This window comes from Orycteropus afer, unplaced genomic scaffold (assembly GCF_000298275.1).
Source record: "Orycteropus afer afer isolate SDZICR_OR568_19922 unplaced genomic scaffold, OryAfe1.0 scaffold00040, whole genome shotgun sequence".
NCBI classification, from domain to species: Eukaryota; Metazoa; Chordata; class Mammalia; order Tubulidentata; family Orycteropodidae; genus Orycteropus; species Orycteropus afer.
In genome coordinates this window covers 13,678,267-13,697,324 of record NW_006921627.1, presented here as the reverse complement: position 1 = coordinate 13,697,324, position 19,058 = coordinate 13,678,267, and positions in this window count along the sequence as shown.

Below are 19,058 nucleotides of genomic sequence, written 5' to 3'. Positions count from 1 at the left end.
GTGCAGTCCCTGGCTAGCAGGGCTGATTTTTAGGTTAATTCTTAAGTCCTACCAGCACTCGGGAATCTCCAAGCTGTCTGTGCCATCAGGATCACTTAGGATTGCTGCCAGACCGCAGCTCCATATGTCTCCTTTTTTTTGGTATTTTCACGTAGATTCTTCTGCTAATTGGGGTTTAGTCCACTTGTATATCCTTCCCTTCAAGGCTCAGGGGTCCAGGATCATCTTCTGTGTCTGTGTTAATTGGTTTCACTTTTCTTTGTTGAAGAGGGTCTGTGCAGTCTTTCTGCCTAGTCCAACATCTTGCCAGAACTCCTGTAACTGCTTTTGAATTATCTTCTGCAAAATTTTACTTGCATGTGATATTAATAATAGTGTTTGATAGTTTCCTCATTCTGTTGGATCACCTTTCTTTGGAATGGACACAAATATGGATCTCTTCCTATCGATTGGCCAGGTAGCTCTCTTCCAAATTGTTGGCACAAATTAATGAGTGCCTCCAGCACTCCAGTATCCATTTGTTGAAATATCTCAATGCATATTTCATAAATTCCTGGGGGGCTCAGTTTTTAACATTTCCTTAATGCAGCTTGGACTTCTTCCTTCAGTGCCATTGGTTCTTGATCATATGCTAACTTCTGAAATGATTGAATGTGGACCAATTCTTTTTTGGTGCAGTGACTCTTCTTTTGATTCTTCCTATGTCATTCACTGACATAAATTCCTTCTATAATGTATCATGAGGCTTGCATTTTTTCCTCAATTCTTTCACCTTGAGAAATATCAAGCAAGTTCTTCTCCTTTGATTTTCTATATCTAGGTCTTTGCACATTTCATTATCATACTTTACTTTGTCCTCTTGAGCTGCCCTTTGAAATATTTTGTTTAGATCTTTTACATCATCATTTCTTCCATTTGCTTTAGCTACTCTCCATTCAAAAGCAAGTTTCAGAATCTCTTCTGACATCCATTTTGGTCTTCTCTTCCTTTCCTGTCTTTTTAATGACCTTTTGTTTTCTTCATGTATGATGTTCTTGATATCATTCCACAGCTTGTCTGGTCTTCAGTCACTGCTTTTCAGTGCATCAAATCTATTTTTCAGATGGTCTCTAAAATTAGATGGGATATACTTAAGGTCATACTTTGGCTCTTATGGACTTGTTTTAATTATCTTCAGCTTCAACTTAAACTTGCATATGAGCAATTGTTCCACAGTCAGCTCCTTGCCTTGTTCTGACTGATGATAATGAGTTTATCCATCGTCTCTTTCCACAGATGTAGTTGATTTGACTACTGTGTATTTTTTCTGGCCAGGTGTACAGTTGTTGTTTATGTATTGAAAAATAGTATTTGCTATGAATAAGTCATTGATCATGCAAAATTCTGTCATATGATCTCCAGCATCATTTCTATCACCAAGACTATATTTTCCAATTATTGATACTTCTTCGTTTCCAACTATCACATTCCAATCACCAGTAATTATCAATACATTCTGTTTGTATGTTTGTCAATTTCAGACTGCATAAATTGGTAAAAATCTTCAATTTCCTCATCTTTGGCTTTAGTGGTTGTTTCATAAATTTGATTAATAGTAGTATTAACGGGTCTTCCTTATAGACACATTCTATCACTTACAGCATTGAACTTCCGTATAGATCTTGAAAGGTTCTTTTTGACAGTGAATGTAATTCCATTCCTCTTCAATTTGTCATTCCCAGCATAGTATATAGCATATGGTTCTCTGATTCAAAATGGCCAATACCGGTCCATTTCAGATCACTACTGCTTAAGATATTGATCTTTATGTGTCCCATTTCATTTTTTACAACTTCCAATTTTCCTAGATTCATACTCTGTATATTCCACATTCCAATTATAAATGGATGTTTGCAATTGTTTCTTCTCATTTTGAGTACTGCCCCATCAGCAAATGAAGATCCAAAAGGCTTTACTCCATCCACGTCATTAAACTCACTTCTGCTTTGAGGAGGCAGCTCTTCCCCAGTTGTATTTTGAGTGTCTTCCAACCTGAGGGGCTCACCTCCCAGCACTATATCAGACAATATTTCCCTGCTATTCATAAGGTTTTCAGTGACAATTTTTTTTTCTGAAGTGGAGCTGGCCATGTCTTTCTTCCTAGTCTGTCTTAGTCTGAAAGCTCCACTGAAACCTGTCCATCTTGAGTAACTCTGTTGGTATTAGAAATACCAGTGGCATAGCTTCCAGCTTCACAGCAACTGGCAAACCACCACAGTATGGCAAACTGACAAATGACACAATGCAGTATGTCCTTTGATTTCTTTACTGCTGCTTATGTGGATGTTGCTTGTTGAGCCAAGTAGAATGAACTCATTCACCAAAATGGATGTATTAAGAACCAAGAAACCAAACTCACTGCCATCAAGTTGAATCCGACTCATAGTGACCAGCGACCCCTCCTTTGGTTTCCAAGGCAGTATCACTACAGAAGTAGATTGCCCAATCTTCCTTCCAAGGAGTGGCTGGTGGGTTTGAATCGCCAGCCTTCTGGTTAGCAGTCAAATGCATTAGGCATTATGCTACCAGAGTTCCCAGATGTGTTAAGTAAGGAGTAAAAGAAAACTCACTGCTGTCAAGATGATTCTGACTCACAGTGACCCCTCCTTGGGTTTCCAAGGCAGTATCTCTATGGAAGTAGATTGCCCAGTCTTCCCTCTGAGAAGTGGCTGGTGGATTTGAACCACCAGCCTTCTGGTTAGCAGTTAAATGCCTGAGCCACCACGCCACCAGAGCTCCCAAGTATAGAGTAGTTAAAACAAATGGAAGAAATGATGAAGTAAAAAGGCTGAACAGAAGATTTCAAAAGGCGACACTAGGAGACAAGGTAAAGTATTATGATGAAATGTGTAAAGACCTGGAGTTAGAAAACCAAAAGGGAAGAACACAATCAGTATTTCTCAAGCTGAAAAAATTGAAGAGAAAACTCAAGCCTCAAGATGCAATACTAAAGGATTCTTGGGTAAAAACCTGAATGACACAAAGCAACAAAAGAAGATGGAAGAAACATACATAGCTCCAAAATGAATTGGTTAATTAATTTTCAGATATCAAACAACTACTATTAATTTTGTTAGATGTGAAAATTGTATTACAATTGTGTAAGATAATGTTCTAATTTCTTGGACATGCATTCTTAAAATGTTTTTAATGGTAAAGTATCATGATGCATATAGTTCACTTTAAGCACAGAAATATGGAGCAAATAGGGCTGAATGTTAACAGTTGTTAATCTAAGTGATGGTTCATGGTGTTCTTTGTATTAGTCTTACTATATTTCTGTGAAGGACCTCTGGTGGCACAGTGATTAACTATTCAACTGCTAACTTAAACGTTGGCATTTCAAACCCAGCAGTTGCTCCAGAGAAAGATGTGATGATCTTTTCCCATAAAGATTATATTCTCAGAAACCCTATGGACAGTTCTACACTGTTGTATTGGATTGCTATGAGTCAAATCAATTCAAAGACAATGGGTATATTTCTGTGAGTTGGAAAATTTTCACAACAAAATGGTGTTAAAAACATCCTGTGGTACATAAACAAATAACAGTAGCTGGGATGCAAGAAAAGACTTGTCTTGCTAAGAAAAGATTTCCCAAGTCTAGAAATAAGAAAAAAATTCTCCTATGTTTTCTTTTACCATTATGGTTTCTTATTATGTTTTGCTTTTAAGTGTCTTTCATCTGAAATTCTCTTTAGTACATATAGAAATAAAAAGACCTAGTCTTTTTTGAAAAACAAACTGGTATTTTTAACATCTCCTAATTTTGCAACAATTTTGCAACAATGATATAATATGACATTTCCTTGAGCCTATCTTTTCCCTGTACTGTGGCTAATTCATAATTACCTGTGATTTCAACACCTTGCCTGATTTTTCTTTCTTTCTTTTTATTTTGAGATAATTGTAGACACATGTGCAGTTGCAAGAAGTAGGACAAATGTACCCTTAATCTAATTTTCCCCAATAATAACATATCTCAGCTTGCTGATTTTTAAAGTCTTGTTATTGATTTTCATTAATTAGTCTGAAGATCAATTTAATTTCATATAAAGCAAATGTGTTTTAGAATTCTGAGATCAAAATAAGGTGAGAAATATAAGAATAGAAGAAATTACAAATCGCCAACATAAGAAAATTTTACTTGACAGGAAAATTCAAATTAAAAAAAAAAATTTACCCCTCAGAGTATTAACTAAATAAATAAATAAATGGTGCCCCCCACCACACACACACACACATTATTGGTAGGCATATGATTTGCTAAAACGTTTTTTTTCCTTAAATTCCTGTGCAACTAACTGTGCCTCTTACCACTTTAGGGCATGTGTGGCAGGCTACCTTACTGGTGTCCACCTGGGAATGTATTTTTTTATTTAGCTGCTGAGGAAGATGACCAGATGACCACAGGAAGCCAATCAAACCATGAAATAGGGAAAGATCACTGTTGCAGTCCAACTGACTCATAGTGACCCTATAGGACAGTAGAACTGTCCCATAGGGACTCCTAGCCTGGAATCTTTACTGAAACAGACTATCTCATCTTTTAACTCTGCAGAGTTGCTGGTAAGTATGCATGGCCAACCTTTAGTTAACAGCTGAGCACTTGTCCACTGAGCTACCAGAGCCCCTTCTGAACACTGTTGTTGTTGTTGTTGTTGTTATGTGCCATCGAGTCGGACCCAACTCGTAGATGAACCCTACACTCCTAATATATTTACAAGAATGGAGGATCTTCATGAAGCAGCAGCAGGTATGTAGGAGCAGGGCTTTGATAGGTGGTAAGGTAAGAAATGGGCCCTGGGGTGGCACAAATGGTTAAATATTTGCCCACTGGCCTTAAAAGTGGGCGTTCCCGACCCATTCAGAGATACTGGGAAAGACAGGTCTGGTGATCTTCTTTCCAAAAACCTTTTGGAGCAATTCTGCTCTTCGTACTGGGGTTGCCATGAGTTGGAAGCCACTTAAGAACAACCAACACCAATATGGTGAAAAGGGCTGGTGGTTGCCCAGTGAGCAGGAGCTAGACCTAGAATTCTCTGGTTTGCCTTTTCCCATTTCATACTTCTTTTTAGGTGATTACAATTCTGAGAAGCACAGCTGGATGCCTAAAAAGAAAAAGGCCCTGAGAAACAGAGAATTTAACTACAAGGTAGTAAAGCAGTCTGGGAGAGTGAGGAAGGGCCTGGTTAGCAAACCCCTCCTGGATACACTGTGGATCCACTTTAGACACACCAGGAATGTTAATGCCAGACAGACACAAATGCTGGCAGGATTTCTGGACCTGTCACCAAATCAAGTAAGCTCTTTCAGTTCCACTTAAAATAAGTATATTGTTCACATCACCAGAGACATATCTACTGAAAATAACACCTATGGTGTTAGTTTAAAATTACTGAATGATCTCTCACAGCTGGCGATGGAAACTGCAATGGCCAGCAGAAACTGCTCAGAGGTGCTCTCCATTCAAATGGTGCCCAAGGCACATGCCACACCTGTGATATTTTAGATGGCTCTGTACATCACTCTTTGTCCTAGGCCTTGCTCTGAATGTCACACATACCATAGTCGTTTGATTGTTTTGATCTTGATACCATATAATAAAAACAAATCCAAACTTTGAAAAGGAGAAGCTTTATTCAGAAAGAAAAGGGAAAGAGAAAGGGACTGTTGTAGTAGTTGGGGAGAAGGACAATTTCAACAGGGAGAACCCACTACTTCCTTCCTTTTCTTCAGGTCAGAAACTGGTTCCAAAGGAAGAATTTACTATATCAAAAATGTGTCCAGAGACAAGAGACATCAACTAGATGTACACTGGTAAGAATGATAGGAAATACTTTTCATTTCATTGGAAGAGATCTTTATAGGAGCAGCTGTCATATGTCAAAGGGCAATTTTTAGTGCTGAGGACACTTGACTCTTAATCATCACTTGACATGGTATACATGCCTCCCTTTGTAAAATAGTCACCTTTTCCAGTTTTCACTACACAACACTATCTTTCTAAGCCATTGCCATCACATTGATTCCGACTCATAGTGACCTCCATTGGGTTTCTGAGGCTGGAAATCTTTACAGAAGTAGATCACCTCATCTTCCTTCCATGGAGTGGCTGGTGGGTTTGAACCACTTACCTTCTGGTTAGCAGCCAAGTGCCTTATCCACTATGCCACCAGAGATCCTCAAGCTCCTACCATAAGCTTAGTATTATTTAGGTACAAAGGTGTCTTAGGCAGGATTCTATAGAAAAGGAAAACCACTTACGTTTTATATGTATATGTATATGTATATATTTATGTATGTGTATGTATGTATGTATGTATATGTATGTATATATGTATGTATGTATATATATATGTATGTATGTATATGCATAGAAAGACAGAAGAAAAAAATTTATCTCAAGGAATTGGCTCACAGAGTTATAAAAGTTGACAAGTCCCAAGTCTATGCATCAGACGTCAAACTGGAGGCTTCTCCCAACTCATGTAGTTGGAGGAGCTGACAAACCCAAGATCAACAGATACTATAGCAGGTTGTTGTCTTTGGAAGGTGACAAATTCCTGATCAACAGGTAAGATGCAGTCACGGGCTGCAAAGGCAACAATCCCAAAATCATCAGACAATATGGCAGGCCACTTGTTCAAGTCCAAGAACTGGAGTTCAGGTGATGCACCAGATACAATATGCAAATCAAGTGAAAAATGAGAAATCTTTGCCAGGATGTCCATATACATTGGAAGCAGACCACGCCCCTGAGGAAACTCCCTTTCAACTGATTGGCTGCTCATAACAGATTTCATCATGGGGAACAACTACATCATAACTGCTAAACTACTGAGAATCATGATCTAGTCAAGTCGACACACATGCATAACTATCACAAAGGGAAACATGGATGTGAAGTAAGCATGAAACTTTATAGTGGTGGGAGAACTAATAAACAAATAGACAATTTAAAAAAGCAATTCCAGCTGATGACAAATGCTATAAATAAAAATGAAACATAGAATGTGGCAGAACATTCTGGCAGGTGGAGGGGACAACATTAAATATTATGGTTTTCTAAGGAATTGGTTTGAACTGGGGTCAGAATCACAAGAACACAGGTATTGAAAGTGTTTGTAGACAGAAGAAACAGCAAGTGAGTTCTGAGAAGGGAGAGAGCTTGACATGACATGTTTAAGGATGAAAGCGATAAAATGATGGGTTGAATGTAGAGGAGAAGGTGAAGCCTGGAAGTGATGGTTTTAATGAGTAGATGTAATGTTAGGCAATGGAAACGTGTTTTGTTTTGTTTTCCCTTGGGGAAGGAGGAACATGGGCAAACCAAGCAGAAATGACAAGTTTGTTTTGTACTTGTTCATCTTAAGGTGCCCGTTACATATCCAGGTTAAAATGTCAATGATGTAGTTTCCAGGCATAGACCAATAACGAAAATTGTACATTTTATTCATTGATACCTTGATGATGTTTTTATTCTGGAGATTTTCTGTAAGAAGGGAAAGGAGGGAAACCAGGAATAAACTTTAAAACACTCCAACAATAAGATTTGAGCAGAGGAGGGGAGTCAACAAAGAGTCTCAATCAGGAATGATCAGTGAAGTAAGAGAGAGACTCTAAGAAAAGCCTTCCAAACAGCAGGGAACAATCAACGAAATGGAGTCTCTTGGTAGTGCAAAAAGTTAATATGCTCAGCTGTTAACCAAAAGTTTAGGGGTTTGAGTCTACCCAGAGGTGTCTTGGAAGAAAGATCTGGTGGTCTACTTCCAAAAAATCAGTCACTGAAAACCCTATGTGGCATAGTTCTACTCTGACACACTTAGGATTGCTATGAGTGAGAACCAATCCACAACTGGTAGTCAATTGAATGTTGATGAAATGCTAAAAAGCTGAGGACTGAGAAGTGAGTGTCCATTTCAACTCACCTCTAAAGTAACTTTCCTCCCAGAGTAATATTCCAAAACACAAATCTGGTCATCATCCCCACCTCATGCTACAATCCTTGCATTGCTTGAAACTTTTTAAAGGACTTCCATTTCTCTTATGATTCAAAAAGAAACACAGCCCTGAATAGCCTTATTTCTCATCCTTCACACCTTTTCCTTGTCAGCCACATTGGTTATATTTCAGGTTTTCCTATTTAAGATACCTCTTCTTATCGTCGTACTTGTACACCTATTCCTCACTTATTGATATGGTTAGGGTCCAAAGACCAGGTCATTAGGCAAAAATCAGGACTATATGAATATGGAGGATGACAACATATCACAAAACAGAGGGTGACTACATCATTACATGACTGCCAAATTACATCGTTACATAACTTCTAAATTATATCATTACAAAACTGTCAAACCAGTTCAACGAGACAGAAAATAACAAATGCTGGGGGGAATGCAGAGAGATCGGGACTCTCATACACTGCTGGTAGGACTGTGAAGTGGTACAACCACTGTGGAAAGCAGTATGGTGATTCTTTGGAAAGCTGGAATTGGAGATACCATTTGACCCAGCAATCCCATTACCTAAAGAGGTGAGAGCCAGGACAGGAACAGATATATGCACATCCATGTTCATCACAGCACTATTTACAGTAGCAAAAAGATGGAAACAACTTACGTGCCCATCAACGGAGGAGTGGAAGATCAAACTATGGTACATGCACACAATGGAATGCTATGCAGCACTAAAGAATAATGTAGAGTCTGCAAAACACCACATGATGTGGATGAACTTGGAGGACAGTATGCTGAGTGAAAAAAGTCAATCACAGAAGGGCAAATATAGTATTAGTTCGTTTTTGTAGAGGGTCAAGGAAAGGTTTATATATGGAAGGGAGCTTTCTTTGTTGGTTGCCAGGGGTGAGAGAGGAGGGCAAGGAACACTGAAAAAAAAAAAAAAAAGCATTGACCCATGTCATTTTAGTTTTGTGTATTTCACTGTACATAAATTATACTTCAATAAAATGCATTAAAAACAAACAACTGTCAAACCACTGAGAACCATGGCCCAGCCAAGCTGACACATAACCTTAACCATCACAGCCAGTGTTATTCTCACCTCGTATCTGGCATTCATTACTACCAGATGTATGTCATTAATGCACAAATTAATTGGATTAGTAGTAGATGTTTTACTACTGTCATAAATACAAAATGTCAGATAATGAGATAGTCAATAAGTGAGAAGTAGGTGTACATGTTTTTCTTTCTGCCTAGAAAGCTTGAACCACTTTTTTCATCTAATTAACTCCCACTCATTCTAAAATTCTTAGCTTAGGGTCAAATAACAATAATTGTTAACCTTTTGAGAACTTATGCCTTCTAAGCATTTTTGTGTATATTCTGTCTTTTAATCCTCACAATATCTTGTAAATTGTTGTATACCAATGAGTTGAGTGCATCTCACAGCAACCCTATAGGACAGAGTAAAACTGCCTGGAGGGTTTGTAAGGCTGTAACCTTTATGGAGGCAGACTGCCACATCTTTTTCCTGCAGAGTAGCTGGTAGGGTCAAACCACTGACCTTTCAGTTACCAGTTGAGCTCTTAACCACTGCACCACGAAAGCTTCCCCTTATGAACTGTTGTTGTTGTTGTTGTTATGTGCCATCAAGTCAGACCCGACTCATAGTGATCCCTCCTTGGGTTTCCGAGGAAGTATCACTATGGAAGTAGATTGCCCCATCTTCCTTCTAAGGAGTGGCTGGTGGGTTTGAACTGCCAGCCTTCTGGTTAGCAGTCAAGTGCCTTAGCCACTATGCTACCAGAGCTCCCCCTTATGAACTAGGTACTGTTATTATCACATGTAATTGACAGAATACCCACTGAGATGTTTCAACAAATATAAGCAGTACTGGAGGAGCTTACTTGTGTATGCCAAGAAATTTGGAAGATAACTACCTGGCCAACTGGAAGAGAAAAACAGTTGTGACAGTATATTGACAGGGAACTTCCTGAAATGAAAGCTGGATTCAGAAGAGGATGTGGAACAAAGGATATCATTACTGATGTCATATGGATCTTGGATGAAAACAAAGAATACCAGAAAGATGTTTACCTGTGTATTATTGACTATGCAAAGACATTCAACTCTGTGGATCATAACAAATTGTGGATAACATTGAGAAGAATGGGAATTCCACAACCCTTGATTGTGCTCATGAGGAAGCTGGACATAGACCAAGAGTCTATAGTTCGAATAGAACAAGAAGATACTGCATGGTTTAAAATCAGACAAGTGTGCATCAGGGTTGTATCCTTTCACCGTACTTGTTCAATCTGTATGCTGAGCAAATAATTCAAGAAGCTGGATTATATTAAGAAGAATGTGGCATCAGGATTGGAGGAAGACTAATTACCGGCCTATGATATGCAGATAATACAACCTTGCTTGCTAGAAGTGAACATGATTTACTGATGAAGATCAAAGACTACAGTCTTCAGTAAGGATTACATCTCAACATAAAGAAAACTAAAATCCTCCCAACTGGAACGATAAGCAACATCATGATAAGTGGAAAAAAGATTGAAGTTGTCAGGGATTTAATTTTACTGGGATCTACAATCAACACCCATGGAAGCAGCAGTCAAGGAATCAGATGATGTATTGCACTGGGCAAATCTGCTGCAAACGACCTCTTTAAAATGTTAATAAGCAAAGATGTCACTTTGAAGACTAAGGTGCACCTAACCCAAACCGTGGTGTTTTTAATCGCCTCATATGCATGTGAAAGCTGGGCAATGAGTAAGGAAGACCAAAGAATTGATGCCTTTGAATTGTGGTGTTGGTGAAGAATATTGAAAATACCATGGACTGCCAGAAGAACAAGCAAATCTGTCCTGGAAGAAGTACAGCCGAATACTCCTCGAAAGCAAGAATGGCCAGACTTCGTCTCCTGTACTTTGATCATGTTTTCAGAAAGGAGCAGTCTCTGGAGAAATATGTCATGCTTGGTAGAGAATCAGTGAAAAATGTTAAGACTCTCAACAAGATGGATTGACACAGTGGCTACAACAATGGGCTCAAGGATTGCGAGGACTGCACAGGACCAGGCAGTGTTTCTTTCTGTTGTACATAGGATTGCTATGAGTTGAAGCCAACTTGATGGCACCTAACAACAATATTATCACATGGAGTCATCATTATCACATGGGGTAGCCATGAGTCTGAAACAACTTAATGCCAACTATCTGTCATTGTTTTCTTTTTTATCCCATTTTTTAGCTGGGGAAACTGAGACAGACAAATTTAAGTATTTTTACAGTATTGGTGAAGGAGGATTTGATACTGGAATCCATACTTTCAACCACTGAGCTTCAAAAAGAGCTATGTACCTTGACTTTGCATAATTTGACTTTGTATAAACTTACCAGTTTATAACTCCCCTAAGGCACCCAATAACTGTAATACCTACCAAAGTTCCTGAAACTTAGTACATGATCACTAAATATCTGTTAAATGAATTCATATAAATGAATGAACATTTTCTTTTCTTGCCCTTAGGGCCGGGAGCAGGATCAACAGCAATACCTACATTTGTTGCCTGGAACGCAAGTCCACAGTTTCAGACTTCATGAGACAAGTAAGAAACCAAGCCTATGGAATGTTGCTGTTGGTATTGTCCCCTGGATAAAAGACGTTCTGATTAATTTCCTTATTAGAAATATAAGAAGCTTTCCTAAGGGACCCAGCAACTGAAGATTTCATTTTATTGGCTTGGAAAGAAACTTAAGGACTACCCTTTTATCTCTTCATCTTCCCCCATTACATCCCCATAACAACTGATGTGCAACCACACCAATTTCTTCAACCAAGAAGATCATTTACATATCTATGAATTCCAAATGCTGCTGGGCAATCTAAACCATCAAAATTTTATTTTATATGACTGTGGAAAGAAATCTGTTCCTCAAAAAATTATAATCTAAAGTTTACCAGTACTTCAAGTTAATTTACTCATATTTGTAGCATATGTCTTATCTGACATCCTCTGAAAAACTAAGGGCAACTTGCCAAGTCCACTATATCTTCCTTTTCCCTTTCCTGCTCATTATTTTATATATTTATATTCTTCTTGCTTCCTTCTATGAAACTCCAGAAGATAAAATGACTTTCTTTTTCTTGATTGTTGTACATTTCACCTATAGTCTTCAGGCTACGTGCAGTGCGGTGAATTACTTAATGTGGCTCTTCTAGCAATAGTTTTTTGTGATGCCCACCGGATGACTGGATGGAACTATGCAAATATGAGACGCTTGTGACTCACCAAAGGGATTGGATACCTTGCTAATAACGTAAATAAGGTGCATGGCACCCTTGTGGGGGTAGGACCATGCAAATAATGTATATGAAGCCTAACGTGGATATTGGTGAGTTTTGCCATCCTGCTAGGCTTAAAATAACCCATCCCAGAGATGGCAAAAGGGATCTCACTACCATCAAGAATGAATAGCCAGGAGTCAAGTGTGTCCTTTGAACCTGAGATCACTGCACTGAACCTCCTTGACCCAGGAGACAATGAGAAAGTTGTAACACTTTGCTGAGATGGCAAGAGACAACAAGAAGCAGTGGAAGAGAAATGGCAGCAACACATGCTGGCAGCAGACTCCAACAACTGACCCCAGAAGGAGACAGCACAGTGGGCTATCCAGCCCACTGAATGAGAAAACTGTTGCTTTCAGTCAGGAATGCTTTGCTCGTGGACTGGAGTGCCTCTCTTGGCACCTACTGGCAGAGCTAAAGGAGCTTTATAACATTTACATGCACAGGGCAGAAGCTGAAGCCAAGGCCAGAGAGAAGTGTACCTGTAGCACAGCTGAAAAGAAGCAGTCCTGATTGAGGAACTGTAGCCTGAGTTTTTGCTGATCCTGAATTATAACCTGTTACTTCCCTAATAAACCCCATAATAGTTAGTATTGTTCCCTTCCCTTTCCTCCCACCCCAGGCAACCAACAAAGAAACCCTCCCTCCATATATAAACCTCTCCTTGACCCTCCACAACAATGAACTAATGCTATATTTGTCCTTCTGTGATTGACTTATTTCACTCAGCATAATGTCCTCCAAATTCATCCATATTGGGCGGTGTTTTACAGACTCTACATTATTCTTTAGTGCTGAAATGGTAGCATAGTGGCTAAGGCACTTGACTGCTAACCAGAAGGCTGGCGGTTCAAACCCACCAGCCACTCCTCAGAAGGAAGATGGGCAATCTACTTCCGTAGTGATACTGCCTTGGAAACCCAAAGAGGGGTCGCTTTGAGTCGAGTCCGACTTGACAGCACATAACAACAACAACAACAAGCATTCCATTATGTGTATGTACCATAGTTTGGTCATCCACTCTTCTGCTATAAATCTTGGAGATAAGTCCCTTGCCAGGTATGTAATTATCAGCAAATACAAATTTGTTGCTGTAATTTTTGTTATGTGCTTTTTCGTGGTGGTGATTTCTTTCTTCCACATAATTTTCTATGCTGAGCTTGTTTTGTTTATGAATCCTGTTATCACTTCCCTCATTGCTTTTGTTTTAGTATTTGCTGAATATTTATGCTGGTCCTCTTTTTTGATGTGAAGGTTTATCATTTTTCTTTGAGGTTACCCTGTGATTTATAGTTTTCTTCCCAAGTTTAGAACAGTCCATTCTGTCTTGTAGTTGTCTTGACTTCCCTACCATCTAGAAGTTCTGTAATGACACAGATTTTTTTCCCTCTTTTTGGTTTGTAGTTGTCCTCATTTGTCAATTGATGTCTCTGGTTCCCTGTTTACAATCTTGTAGGCTTATTTACTTTGGATACTTCCATAGCTGGGTTGGTTTCTGGGTTATATCATCATGTGTGTTAATGGTCAGTTGTTGTTGGCTATTGTTGTTTCTCTGTCCAAAGGGCACCCTTTAGCTTCTCTTGTAAGGTCAGTCTGGTTGTAACAAATTCCCTTAATTTCTGCTTATCTGGAAATGTCCTAATTTCACCATCATATTTGAGGGACAATTTTGTGGGGTACATAATTCTTGGTTGGAAATTTTTCTCTTTCAGGGTTTTATATATACCATCCCATTGTCTTCTCGCCTGCATAGTTTCTGTTGAGAAATCTGAGCTTTGTCTTATTGGTTTCCCCTTGTAGGTAACTTTTCGTTTTTCCCGTGCTCTCATGATTCTTTCTTTGTCTCTGGTTTTGGTAAGTTTGATGATGATATGTCTGCGTGATTTTCTTTTGGGATTTATTTTGTTTGGAGTTCATTGGACTTCTTGAATAGATATATTCTCATCTTTCATCATACCAGGAAAATTCTCTTCCACCAATTCTTTGACAGTTTTCTTTGTGGTTTTATGTTTCTTCCTGTTCTGGAATTCCGATTACACATAGGTGATTCCTTTTGATGGTATCCCACGTGAACCTTAGGCTTTCTTCATTTTGTTTTGATCTTTTTTCTGATTGATCCCTTTCCAAACAAGTGTTCAGGTATTTGCCTTTAATCTCCCTAATTCTATCTTCCATTGATTCAATTCTGCTCCTTTGCCCATTCAATGTCTTAGCTATTTCTGGAAATTTAGTATTAATCTTCTGGACTTCTGTCTGTAGATTTTGTATCATTTCTAATTTTTCATTTATTTTGTCATTTTGTTCTTGTATTGTCTTTCAAGATTGTTCTAGGGTTTTGTCTGTGTTTTCTTTGATCTGTCTCTCAATTCATTGAAGTTACCTAAATATAATTCTTTTGAATTTCTTATCAGGGTATTCCAATGCTGCATCTTCCTCAGGGATGTGTTTTGAGTCTGTATCCTGGTCCCTTGTTCCTTCTGCTTTATCTTGCTACTTTCATGGACCATGATTCTCTGATGTCTCTGAGGCATTGTGACGTTTTTGTGTTTATATTTAATTGGTGATTTTATGTTGAAGTGACTTGCCCATGATTTTCATTTTCTTTGTTTTGTTTGTATGTTATATATGCAAGCAGGGTACTGTGTTCCTCTATTCGCTAGTTGACAGCACTTCTACACTCATCACCTATCTCCTTTCCTGTTGTCAGCCTCTTGTATGTCCCTGCCAACCTTGGCAAACAGACAAATAAGTAAAAAATTAGACAAACTAAATGAAAATTAGGTCCCTGGAAGGCAAATCAGAATGCTATCACTTTAAAATCCAAAATGGTTGCCACTTGTAAAGATTCAAAATGGTCACGCCCTTTGTCACTTTAAATACCCAAAATAGCCACCGCTTATAAACATTCAAAATGGCTGCACCCTCTGTCACTTTAAATATCCAATATGGCTGCTGCTTGTAAACATTCAAAATGGCTGCACCCTCAGTCATTTTAAATATCCAACATGGCCACCACTTATAAACATTCAAAATGGCTGTGCCCTTGGTCACTTTAAGTATCCAAAATAGCTGCCATGTGTAAACAATCAAAATGGCTGCACCCTCCGGACAGTGAAAAGTCAATAGCTCAGGTTGTCTCCCTCCTTGCTGTTTCCTACCTAGTCATAGGCCACCAGTGTAGTCGTCCCTACAGCCCTTGGTGACCAGGGCTGTTTAGGTCAATTCTCAGGTCCCAACACCACTTGGAAATATTCAGGCTGTTGTCCCATCAGAGTAGCTGACAGTCTACAGCTCCAACCATCTCTGTACTCACTGTTTTCATTCGGGTTTTTCCAGTAGTTGGTGCCTAATCCACTTCTCTATAGTTCCTTTCCAAACTCAGGGCTCCAGTATTATCTTCTGTATCTCTGTCAATTCATTTTTCTGTTCTTTGTTGAAGAGGGTCTGTGTCACTTGTCTGCCTATTCCTCCATCTTACCAGAAGTCATTTAAACTATTGTGTTGCCATTGCAATGAATTATGAAACTCAGTAGAGAAGTAGAGAGTGGGAGGGACACTTGGTTTCAGAGTTGGTAAGAAGGGTGGAGGGTGGTGGCATGTCTGACTTCCACCTCAGAAATAAACCTTGGGCTTTTGTTCTTGATCCTCTTCATCACTTATGAAATTATAGAGGATCAGACAACACCCCTATACCCTTTTAGTACCACTCCTTTCTGTCTTCTGTGAAACTCTATAATTAGCTCATTAACTTCCCAATCTTGCTTCTTTATCTCCCCCCTTCAACTCTATTTTCTATTTCCTCCATTCTAAATAAATGCAATTACCAGTCAACCTAAAAACAAAATATTCATGTTTGGATCTGCATCTACCAGCTTCTCTCCATTCCTTCTCAAAATTAAGTTAAAATATATTTTTTAAAACTTTGATCTAACCATTAATCACAAGTCCATGTTAAGTATCTTGTCTTAAAATTTCAACAAGTTTGTGATATTTATTAGTATTATTATCAATATTAGGAATTTATCCTAAAATCACCAGTATCTTACATGTTATTGAATCCAATGACTTCTTGAAAGTCTTTATATTATGGATCGCTCTATTTTGTTGTATACTGGAATTCACTCCTTTCTTCTTGAAAGTCTCTACTTCTTGGATACAATGATGTGATGATACTCTTCTCATCAATTTTGGTTTTAGTCTCCTTTTGAACTCTTTCTTCTATCCTGTCCCAGAGATCACACTTCTTTATAAACCTACAAATATCCTTTCTGTCATGGATTGAATTGTATCCCCCACCTCCCAAAATATGTTTTACGTTGGCTAGATCATGATTACCAGGATCATGTAGTTGTCTTCCATTTTGTGATCTGATGTAATAATTATCCTCCATTTTGTGATGTGTTCTAAATCCTAACTTCTACATGTTAACAAACCAGGATTTGTGGGTAGTGTATCTTGAGTCAGCACTCTTACTGGGGTCACCACCTGTACTGGTTACCTAGTGCTGCTCTGACAGAAATATACCACAAATGGGATGGCCTTAACAAACAGGAGTTTATTCTTACAATTTGGAGGCTTTAAGTCCAATTTCAAAGTGCCAGGCTCTAGGGGCTGGGTGAAAGCCCTTCAGCCTTTGGGGTCCAGCTCTGCCTCCTGCTCCCGGCCCACTGGAGCTAGAGGCGTTTCTTCACTCAGACAGCTGCTGGCTGCTGAGGCTGAGAAGCCCCAAGGTTGACAAGTACAAAGGCACAGCACAGTCCCAATGTTACCAAACCATACAGCAGGCCATTAACTTAAGTCCATTGTAAGTCCCAAGGTTGGCAGAGCATAGCAAGCTGCTGAGCAACGACATGGCTACATGTAGGGTCCAAGCATGCCATAGGCCAGAGACAATTCCCCACGGCTTCTGCTTTATATACAGGAAGCAGACCACATTCCGAAGGCAGCTACTCATCTGCTCATAGTAGATTCCACCATGGAGTTGATTCCAGTCTCATCGTGGGGAATACTACAACCAGCTGCCTAGCCACTCAACCAGGCCCAGCCAAGTTGACACACACACTGAACTACCACACCACCCTTACTCAAGTCATACCCTTGATTGAGTCATACCTTTTGTCTTACAAGAGATAAAAGGAGAAAGAAGTGGACAGAATTGAGAAGGACCTTACCACCAAGAAAGAAGAGCCAGAAGCAGAGTGTGTCCTTTGGACCCAATGTCCCTACACTGAGAACCTCCAAGACCGACTGGAATATTAATGCCAAGACACATGGAGATCTCTGAGGAACGCTGGGCCCAAAGATGTTGAAAGAAGAGAAAGACCTTCTCTCAGAGCCAACAGAGAGAGAAAGCCTAGAGCTGGTGCCCTGAATTTGGACTGTGAAAGAATACATTTCTGTTTATTTAAGCCATTCACTTGTGGTATTTCTGTTATAGGAGTGCTATATAACTAAGACATTCTTGTAGCCTTTCCATTCTGAGACATCACTAAGTCTGACTAATGCAGTAGGTCTAGTAAATTTAGAATGGCTTGATCAACAGGATTTTGGATTGTACTGATTTTTCCAGATTCCTTTTAGTATAACTTAGTAGTACAGAAGGGTCTTAACCAGGGTATATAGAGAACATTTACAATTTAATAATAAGACACACACAAGAAAAGATTAAAAATAGGCAAACATTTTTTACAAAATACATGCAAAGAATTAATTATCTGATGAAATGATGGTCAACATCCTTATTTATTAGGGAAATACAAATAAAAATTATGATGAAATTTTAAAAGATTAATAGTACCACAAGTTGGGAAGTATGTGGAAAAACTAGAACTCTCATATATTGATGGTAGTTAAATCCCCTTAGGAGCTCTGGTGGCATAATGCCTAAAGCATTTGACTGCTAACCAGAAGGCTGGCAGTTCAAACCCACTCTCGGAAGAAAGACGGGGCAATATACTTATGTAGTGATACCACTTTGGAAACCCAAGAAGGGGTTACTGTGAGTCGGATCCAACTCAATGGCAGTGAGTGTGGTTTTTTATTTTGATTTAAACCCCCTTATCATGTGTCCCAGCAATTCTACTCCTAAGCATATACTGAAAGCAATTAAAACTTATGCCCACACAAAGACTTATGTATAGATGTTCATAGCAGCTTTATTCATAATAGCCAAAAAGTAAAATAACTCAAAAATAGCCACTAACAGGTGAATGAATAAACAGATTACTGTCAAAACTCATCAAAATATACATCTAAAATGGGAGCACTTAGTTGTATTTAAACTATTCCTCAATAAAATTAATTTCAAAATCATATTGGTATTTTGACAAAAAAAAGGACAAACAACCCAATTGAAAAATAGGCAAAAGACCTGAACAGACATCTCACCAAAGAGGCTATACAAATGGTCAACAAGCACATGAAAAAATGTTCTACAGCATTAGCTATTAAGGAGATAGAAATCAATACCACAATGAGATACTACTTCATTCCCATGAGGATTGAAAAAAAGCAAGGTAACAAATGTTGACAAAGGTGTGGAGAAATCAAAACCCTCATTCATTGGTGAGAAGGCAAAATGGTGTAGCCACTGTGGAAAACAGTTTGACAGTTCCTCAAAAAGTTCCTATAAAGTATTGGCAGACCTTGCCCTATGCATTTCTTCTTAATGTTGATCCTAACTTGTATGCT